The sequence below is a fragment of the Amblyomma maculatum genome, chromosome 7, assembly GCF_055883805.1.
Source record: "Amblyomma maculatum isolate TAMU_Amacu chromosome 7, ASM5588380v1, whole genome shotgun sequence".
Lineage (NCBI taxonomy): Eukaryota > Metazoa > Arthropoda > Arachnida > Ixodida > Ixodidae > Amblyomma > Amblyomma maculatum.
This window is the reverse complement of record NC_139350.1, coordinates 38,840,362-38,850,697: the sequence shown is the minus strand read 5'-3', so window position 1 is coordinate 38,850,697 and position 10,336 is coordinate 38,840,362. Positions and strand designations below refer to the sequence as shown.

The following is a 10,336-nucleotide window of genomic DNA, read 5'->3' as shown; positions in this document are numbered from 1 at the left end:
TTGTTTGCAACCGCTCAAGATTCACCATCACACCAGCTGCTGCTGGGAATGTACGATGAAGCGGAAGCACCAGCCCCCTCCAATAGTGCTCCTTCCCCGTAGCAAGAGCTAGCCGAGGCCACGCAAGAAATGGGCAACCGGCTGCCTCAGGCAGAACAGCCGAGGCAAAGACCAGCAAAACGGCACATTGGACAGAGTACTCCTGAAGGTAAAACAGGAAACACACATCAGGGAATGTCACCGAATCTGTTTACTGGACTCTCAAATGTCCTTGTTTGGTAGCTACTCATAACCATTGCATTAGAAAGTGAGCCACAGGAGAAAACAAACAGGACAACTGTACAGGGCAAGCAGTGCACTAGTTGCGATATGTTTATTCAGAGCCCTTTTAATCAGCGACAAGGCCACCAGTGTAAATGCTATGAACAGTGAGATGACAATATAGTCAGAAAACACTCCAGCTGCAATGTGGCAATAAATATTGTAAAAAAAAGACAGAGCTGAAAGTTAGATGAATGAAAGTTTATCACTTGAGCATAAACTGCCGCCTCATTTTCAAGAACTCCTACTGGTGTTGCATTTAGACATTTTTGTTTTCAACAATAAATGTTTGTAGCTTTGAGGTATTTCAGTTCACCTATTTGGCCTATGATTTCGGTCTTTAGCAGCTTATGAGAGCCGCACTGACAATTTTTGTAGAGGTCTGGAAGATTCTCTTCACTTCTGTTTCCTATAGAGTACTCGTGTTGTCTCATGTTCAATGCACTAACCTGTTTGACACTCACTGCAGTGCAGTCTGACAAGAGTACAAGTTATGCTTGCGCAGCAGGGGACATACATACTTCTTTAAAAGTAAAGACAGCAAGGGATTAAGATGCACCATGAGCCTTTCGTGGCAACTGTAAATATGCTAATAGTTTGGGATCCAGAAGGAACGTCTTCCCTTTTTTACAAAAACATGGTACACTAGCAAATTGCAAAAATACATGCAACACTGTTGAGTAGCAAACTCCTATGCTCCAAACTTTTCACAAAGGCTCTATTTCTTCTAGCAGCTGGTGCCGTAATGAGGCCAATCATCTAGTGCCTTGCATAGGATGAAAATACTAACGCTATATTTCAAAAGCCACTTTCATTTTTTTTTTTTGCTGGCAGAGCACGCCTTCGAACCTGATATCATTCCTGCAACAAAATCCCAACCAACATGATTGTAGGTTTTAGGCACGGTTCTGTCTTAACGATTTCACCGCAGCCCATAGCAGAGCAGCAGCAGTATAAATTAAGTTGGTATTGCAGAGCTGTTGCATCAATTTCAGACAGACACAAAATTTAAAGGTATTCTCAACAGTTAACGAACAGCAGTTGCCCTATCCAATTTCTTTGTCTTTATTTTCCTGATGAACAGTCACAACAGTCAGCATAAATCGCAAGGCATGTATGGCTTAAAAACTAGCACACACCATATTTATGGTGCTTGTAGCGGCACTCTGAATCATCACAAGGTTACGTTTTCACACAGTTTTCAAGAAACAGCCAAAGATGCACTCATGACATTCGCCTCCTAGTGCAAATGTTATGACAAATGGCCAGTTAAAGTGCACACAACATAGACGCAACACTTGCTTACAACCATTCTCACTCAGAACAAGAAATTTTTAAACTCAAATCTTTTAAACTTCGCTCGAGTAAGCTCACTAGTATAAGAGTCAAAATTCTTAGTGAGCATGAAAAGGTGATGTTCTGGTGAGAGTGATAAGTTCAGGGTGAAATACACTTTATGGAAAGTAGAACACAACTGCTGAATGATATGAGTAAGCTAACCGAAGTGCACCACACAACAGAAAGGTCAGGAAAGTTACATGAGGTTACTTAGCCACAGAACTGCTGCAGTAATCACTGGAGACACGAGACTGTCTCTCCCATGCACACTGCCACAGCTGCACTAAATCACCGTCAAAGAATCGCCATGTTTAAAGCTACATGTTCACACACTTTCACACAATCACACTGTTGACAACATAGACGTGGCTTGTGTCCACATGGACGCTAAAACAGATCACTGCAGTAATCCCTGGAGATATGAAACTCCCTCTCCGATGTGCACTGCCACAGCTGCAGTGAATCACCATCAAAGTAATCACCATTTTCAAAGCTACATGTTCACACTCTTTCACACAATCACATTGCGGACGACATAGACGTGGCTTTTGTCCACACGAACACTACAGCAGATCACCATCGTGTGAATTTCCTTCAATATGGAATTCCATCCCACGTGAAGCCTTGTTGTCAACTGCAAAGACGCAGTCATCTTGTTGACGACATAGGACTTTGCATGTACCCACAAGGAGGCTAAAACAAGACACCGTCAAGCTACTTTCCTTCTATATGACTCGCTGCAGCAGTATCAACATGACGAATTCAACCCTTTTTCGTGCTGAAGCAAATAATTATAATGACCACAATAGACATAGCACATGCCCTTGAGGGGTTTGTACAAGGAACTGGGACAGAATTCAAGAAAGCTGTCTGCTCCCTCATGCAATTCCTTCCCAGGCCATGCTCCCAATAAACTAAACGTACTGTCCATCAAACATGTTTCCTTCGGCTACCCTTAAAAAGTTGGAAAGAGTTGGCTACCCTTAAACAGTTCTAACGATACTAACCCATTTTTGTGCTATGACAGGAGCCAGCTTAGAAAAATGTGGTCTGTAGAGTGTAGAGTTGATGCTATCCATACATGAAGGGTGCCTTGAATGCCATCAGTCATGACTGTATTTAATATGTGTGCAATTCCTCGAATGAGTGCCTAACTGGTTTTCTCTTTTCTCATTATTTTTGTCAATTTTAGGGTTCCGTGGACTTCAGTTCCTTGGCATGGAGCTTCTGACAAGGCGCGAAGAAAAAGAATATGATATCAAGCTCAGAGAAATTGAAAATGAAAAAAAAGCTTGAGCAAGAAGACGTGCGTCTTGCACTGGAGAAAAAACGCCTTGCCATTGAGGAAAGAAAAATAAGCCTTCAAGAGGCAAGGCATGCAGAAGAGGTTGCCTGTAGGGAAAGAGAGAGAGAGAGCATCTTCTGCAGCAGGTGCAGAAGATGCTTGATGAGCAGGAAAAAAGATTAATGGCTGCAATTGAAAATAACTCGATGATCTAATTTTATGCAATAAATCTACATGTATGTTTGCTAGACGTTGTGGTAGTGTCTAGTGCAACAGTGACAGGAAAAAACTTTATCATGTGCACTTCCAACTTGGAAATCAGTGCATGTGTTTCTTGCCTTCTGTGTTTCTAAGCAGTGCTTCATTCTTAAAAAACATATATATATATATATATATATATATATATATATATTTAGCAATGAAAAGCTCTGCAAGACTGAAAGCACTGAAAAGGGATAAAATGTTGAAAGTGACAAAGTGTGCTTATACAATAAAGAAAGCATGGATCTGCACTCCTGCCTATGAAAAAGTGCCCACTGAACCATAAATGTAAAAGTAAAAAAGCTGGTTTCACAAATCTAAGATTTATAACCTCTGCTGCTTTCTAAAAGCACTTCCACTTGACTATTTTAGCCACGGACAGTGAGGTAATGCTCCAGAACTGGAGGTTCTAGTCCAAAGTAACTCGAAACTTGGGAGCCATACAAGCAAGTGTGACAATTGGCAAATAGTGTGCTGACTCTATACATGCACTCTAGTCTCTGCTTGAAAAGTTTTTGATTTTTCCGAAAATCTAGGAAGGCAAAGTTGCTGGCTATCTTTCCGAACCCCCACTCAGCTGACTGCCTCACAGAACTCATGGCCTTATTGAAAGCCAACTGTTGAGGTGCCGCACGGGTTGTTCCATAAGGCTTCATTAAAAGCGGCCTCAAGGGGTATGCTGGGTCCCCGTATATACAGTAGGGACTCCCTTGGACCAACTTTTCCAGCTTTTCGTAGGTACGGGAGACCCTAAGGATCCCTGTAAAAGAAAAAAATAATGCAGAAGTAGTAAACAAGATAGTTCAAAGTTTTCATATTTTATCATAGTTTTACAATATCCCAAAAATATTCAACAAAATGAGGTATTAAGCAAGGCATTGATTTAGAAATGTTCATATTCTATCTCATATTATTAATAAACGAAGAACTTCCTGAACTTAAGCGTTATGGCAAACTTGTGGAATAAAAAAAATAAACTAAGATGGTTTGTTTAGCAAGATTGGTAAGTAGTAACCGGGAGCACCTTGGTTACATATAACCTAAAGCACCTATAAATATCTGAACACTTTCAACAGTTAACTTAAACAACTAATGTTGAGACATTAGTTGACCGGACTGCAGTGATATTTAATGCGTTGCCTTCAACTCATCAGCGTCATGCTTGCTACCAGGATAGGAGCCGTCAAGCTGGCAAATTATGCCATTAGGACACATGATGGCTTGATACTTTAAAGCGTGTGTACGCTATGACCAGAAAAAAAAAGCTTCTGGTCTCGCGATGGACGGTAGATCGCCCTTGCCGTGCCATCAATAAAAGCCCAGCAGTTTTGCAAACGCGCCTCTTTAGAATGGATCGCCTGAAAAGCAAACAAAGGACCTGTCATGAACATTCTCAAGAAACCAAACTAGCGTACAAGTGCTACCTGAGAGAACGTTTCTAGAACCGCAAGGTCAAGCCATGAATGGTTATTCATGTCGTCCAGCAAATGCCTGAAGTTGTCCTCTATGTGCACGAGGACTTTATTCGAAATACTGGAGAGGACGGAGTAGTGCCTCCCGAACGTGCGCTCCAAATCACACAGCCTGTTCGGGTAGGCGAGTCTGCGCAAAGTTATGCAGAGCGCCTCGTCGCCGGGCACCGGAACCGCCTGTGCCGAATATAAAGTGTCTGGCAGCAGCAGGGCATTTCGAAGCCTCCGCACATGGTCCTTTTCAAACGAAAGAGCGTGCAAAAAACGCCATCGTCCGTTTCTTCGATGGTGAACAAGCCATGAGAAGAAAGCGGGCCCCTTCGTTCCGCGGCGAACACTTCTAGGCACAGAAGATCTTCAATTTCAGTCCCGTTCAGAGCGGACAGTAGAAATGGACCTTCAAGGATGCTTCGTTGCCTAGGCATCGTCTTCGCAATGTAGAAGGCCCACTGTGAACTCTACTACAACGTCGTGAAAAAAAAATAAAGTGCGACCTCGGCTAGTGCTGCGGTCGGCTAGTTGTGCATGTTGAAAAGACGAGTCAAAGTATCGAAGCATATCAATATTTGTTAACAAAATTTTTGCTGCCGAAATACTTTTCACCTGTATAGAAAATAGTACAGTAATGGGTATATCTTACACTATAAATAAAAGTAATGAAACTCAGTAGTTTACCAGATCTTGTGATTCCAACCTTGTTGCACAGAGGGCACTACGCTAGTCTTCCGCTGAGAGAGGTGTGTTTAGCGTGCAACTAAATTACTAAAAGCGATTTCGGCGTCTGTGCTCCGCTCGCGCTTAGCGTGCTACCGTGAGCCGAGCGGAACTTGAAAACGGTCATCTAAAACTATCTAATAAAAGCGACCCAAAGAAACGAAGAGGTCCCCAGGCCCTTAAAAGGTAGCGGGCTCCCCGAGCAGCCGTTCTCGTCTGCTGCTGGAGGAAGACTCCTCTTCACCGCTGCTGGCCGCACTCCGCACATCGTGGTCACGTGACCCAGCCGTGGTTCTAGGAAGCGATTGTCCGTGGGTGGCCGAGCCGGGGCCACCCCAGAGTTCCAATGCGCGGAGAGGGGAAGGTGACGGTCGCTCTTCGCGACCCTCATAAACATGTCAAGTCCGAGCAGGACGCTTTCCTTCGTAATGAGAGCACCGCGCCCTCGCTGGCACCCCGTGGCGCGGAGGGTCTGCTGGCGCGCTCGCAGCACAATGTTCAAGTATTCGAGTGTTAACAGCCACCAGCTACTCGTAACGTAACAGACTCCTCCCCCGGATGAAGTCCTTCGCCGATCGGCTGCGTCCCCAGATGCAGGGTCGGGAGAAGGCGAACACAAAGCACAATCGCGCTCACTTTGCACGCACATATTCGCGGAAACCCCTGGTCGGTGGTGCCCAAGCAACGAACGACTGCCAGACGTCGTTTACAGAATTTTTTTGCCCCATGCTGGTTCTCACCGACCAAGTATTCGGCCCTCGGCCGAATACTTGCCGAAAAATACAACACAAAACTAAACGAGAGTTCTGAGGCTTTTTTTCTGTTTTTTAACGCCTCGTAGCATAGAAACCTCTGCTCAAACTATCTGCATTTCCGTTCTCGCTTCCCTTTTTGCATTTTACGTCGAAGTTATGCTCATGCAGTATGAGGCTCCATCTCAGGAGTTGGCCATTCTTGCCCGACATTTACTTCAGCCAGGACAAAGGACAATGATCAGTCTCAACTGTGAATTTTGTACCTTGGATGTAGCAAGAGAGCTTCTCAATGGCCCCTACCATGCATAGGCATTCGTTTTCCGACGTGCTGTACCCTTCCTCTCGCGGTGTCAATTTCCGACTGAGGTACAGCACGGGATGCTCCTCGTTGTTTTTGTCAATCTGGGAAATTACGACACCTAGGCCGCGGTTGCTGGCATCGCACTGGATAATAAAGGGTCGAGAAAAATCTGGCGAGACCAACACTGGCCGCGAAGTCAAAGCTTCCTTCAACTTTTGAAACGATTCCTCTCTGGCTCGCGTCCAGTTTACAGCGCCAGCCTCCTGATTCCACAGACTATCTGTAAGTGGACTGGCCACTTCTGAATAATTAGGGATGTAACGCTGGTAGTAACCAGTCATACCGAGGAAATATCGCACGCCCTTTTTGGTTGTCGGCCTGGGAAAGTCACTGATAGCCGCCACTTTAGTTTTCAGGGGCTCACGCTTTCCTCGTCCTATTTCGTGTCCCAAGTAAGTGACACCTTCTCGTCCTAACTGGCACTTTTCTGCTTTAAGCGTCAATCCTGCGGCCCTAAATCTTTCAAACACTTGTCTTACGTGTTCCATGTGCGACTCTCAGTCTCTCAAAATTACCACCACATCATCTAGATAAGGCAAGGCGAAGTCACTGAGACCTTCGAGTACCCTATCCATCAGTCTAGAAAAAGATGGGGCATTTTTCAAACCAAAACACATTGTAACGGGATGAAAAACCCCGAAAAGTATGATGAATGCTGCGTAGCAGCTGGCTCTTTCAGTTAAAAGCACCTGCCAATAGTATCTCACCAATTCAGACATGGATGTGTACATAGCCCCGCTTCGAAGCTCCACATCTTCCTCGATTTTGAGCAACGGGTAGATTTTGCACCTTCGATAATCCATGCCAGGCCGTGGCTCCTTCCCGGGAACTTCAACGAGCAGACATGGAGAGCAGTAATCGCTGCTTCCCTCCTTAATCACCCCGAGTTCCAGCATTCTGCTGATCTCTTTCCTCACAACTTCTAGTGTCCTCGCAGACGACAGGTATGGCTTAAACTTGAAAGGACTCTCGAATATCAATTCGATATCATGGGTTACCAAATCGGATTTTCCTGGTTTTGTTCTCAGAAACGGTCCAACAACGCCCAAAACAACTCGGTGGAAAGGCTCGGAACTAATCGATACCCTTCCCCTTGGAGCCTTCCACTTAACTGTGGATTTTCTCACTTTCTGGCAAGTCTCGCACGTTCGGACCAAATCCTCAACTTCTCTGAAACATCCCAGCCAGTAGAACTCCTGAAGCAACCTTGCTTTCATTTCATTTATGCCAAGGTCTCCAGCCCAAGAATTGCAGTGGCAAAGATGCAGCAATTCCCTGCGATACCTGTCAGGTACTAACAACTGATCAAATTTCCTTCCTCGTTTGCCTTCATAATGCCTGTACAAACGATCGTTCTTCTCCCAGAAGAAAAAGTTCTGTGACGAGACTCCTTCAGTCAAATCACCACTACATACCTTTTGAGTCGGGTCAGCCTTCTACTCTGACCTCAGCTGCTCTTTGTTTGCCTCAAGTAACTGATCAAGGCTTCATGCAGTAGGAGCGACAAAACAAGTGTTTAACTCACTTTCCATCTCATTCGGACGCTGACTGCTCTGTGACTTGTGCGCTTGGTCAGCCTCACTTTGTTCCGACCTTTCAAGTCTCTTTTTATCCTGTTCTATTACTACCTCAGGATAAACTAATTTGCTGGCATCAGTTGAGCTCTCTCGATCTTGGTAGATCAACTTCTGAGAAAGTTGTCGCGCTTTAGCCTGAGTTAAAGCCATCACTTGGGCTTCGGTTTCAGCGAAGCCACAACCCTTTTCATTTAGCAATGATTCCGAGCTGTTTGAAAAAAGGTAAGGGTAGCCTTCGGGCAGACCCTTCGACACAGCCGCTACTGTGTTTAGTATGCCAAATGGTCCCTCAATTTTAACATTAGCCACTGGCAGACAAACGGAATCTTCACTTACTGCCTGACGTATCCACGCACACTCCGACACATAGCCATCTTTTGCAACAAATCTAGGGGGGACTACGTCCATGGTTGCGGCCGAATCCCTGAGAACTCTACACAGCTGACCATTTACTGCGCACTTCTTAGTGTACGGTTTCAGGAGTTCGTTGTTACTCGGGTGGTCTCTCACTGAGGCGAACACCTGCCTCTCTTTCGTGCAGTTTCGCGTGAAATGCCCTGGCTCTTTACGGTTGTAACATGCCAAGGGCCTCCTTTTTTCAAATTCTGCCGCATGATCACTACTCTCCTTACTACCTGATTCATCAGCTCTGCGTGAAGTACCGGGTTCAGTGAACCACGTTCTCTGACGCGGGGTTCTACACGAGGCTTCTGCTGCTCTCGATGGTAGAGTTTCTGACCTTGATTCTCATTTCTGAAATCCTGCCCAGCCTTAGCTGGCTTAAAGCTGCGGCTTGCCACATATTCATCTGCAAGCTGCGCCGCTTTTCCACGGAGAGATCCTCTTGCCTGTCTCTGACCCACAAACGAACATTTTCAGGTAAAGTCTCAAAACATTGTTCAAGGCAGATCAACTCTTTCAGCCTTTTGAATTCCGCTTCCTTTGAACCTTTCACCCACTGCGTTAAATTGTCATTTAATGTACAGGCGAATTCCAAGAAGCTTTCATGTTGTTTTTTTTGAGACGTGCGAAATCTCCTCCGGAACTCTTCCGTTGAGAGCCTGTACTTCGCGAGCAGGCTTGATCTCACCAAATCATTGTCACCCGCTTCGCTAGCACTCAAGCGTGCTGCGACCTGCGAAGGTTCTCCGGGAAGCAATGCCATTAACTTTTCCGGCCACATGTCACGGCTAATGTTGTGCCTCTCGCACATCCTCTCAAAATTGATGAGATAGAGAGCGATGTCATCGCCAACTTTGAACGGCTGAAGCAAGTTCGTCATCTTTACGTTACCTCCCTGAGGTGTGACGGCACTTTCCCCGCGTTCTATCCTTGCCCGCTCGAGCCTTGTCTTTTCAATCTCGAGTTCCATTCTTTTACTCTCTCAGCTTCCAACTCAGCCTCCCTATTTTTCTTTCTCCTTCTGCTTCTCACGTTCATCAGCTTTCTCTTTTTCGATTCGGCATATCTTTTCCCACCCACCTCCTCAATAGCGAGGCGAACTTCTGGCTTTCTCCTACTTTGGCTTATCTCTAAACCAAGTTCAGCTGTCAAAAGCAGCAGTTCATCCTTACTTAAGTTCTTAATATCCATGGTTGACGAGAGCCGACTACACAGTATTCAACTAATCGCACACCCAGTGGTGATTAATGAAATATTGCCCGAATCGAACCCAGTTCTAGCTCGTCTGGCAATACGTAGTCTCTCCAGCACTCACCCAACCAAGAGTCTGCGATGGCCGCTCTGCCTCCCGGAGTCACGAGCTGCCAAGTCCGGCGATCCCAGATCGTCGAGGTTGCTCCTTGAGCGGTTGCTTCCACGCCTGGCCTTCACGTTGCGCTGTGACGAAGGAGACTCCCTGAGCCACGTAGCAGAGCTCCGTCGATCCCGGATCGTCGAAGACGCCCTCCCGTCAGCAGATGTCCCACAGCCTTGGTCTTGATCCCGCCGCTGCCAACCAGATTATTGCGAGGTACGGGCTGCGGACTCCGTGAAGGTTTTAAACGGGTCTTTATTTAAATAAAAGCGACACAAAGAAACGAAGAGGGCCCCGCCCCTTAAAAGGTAGCGGGCTCCCCGAGCAGCCGTTCTCGTCTGCTGCTGGAGGAAGACTCCCCTTCACCGCTACTGGCCGCACTCCGCACATCGTGGTCACGTGACCCAGCCGCGGTTCTAGGAAGCGATTGTCCGTGGGTGGCCGAGCCGGGGCCACCCCAGAGTTTCAATGCGCGGAGAGGGGAAGGTGACTGTCG

At 46.1% G+C, this 10,336-nt stretch overlaps 1 pseudogene; it reads right to left on the bottom strand.

Moving 5' to 3' along the window:
- Nucleotides 1-3,486: 3,486 nt before the first annotated feature.
- Nucleotides 3,487-5,102, bottom strand: LOC146183055 (uncharacterized; annotated as a pseudogene).
- Between the last annotated feature and the right edge of the window lie 5,234 nt (nucleotides 5,103-10,336).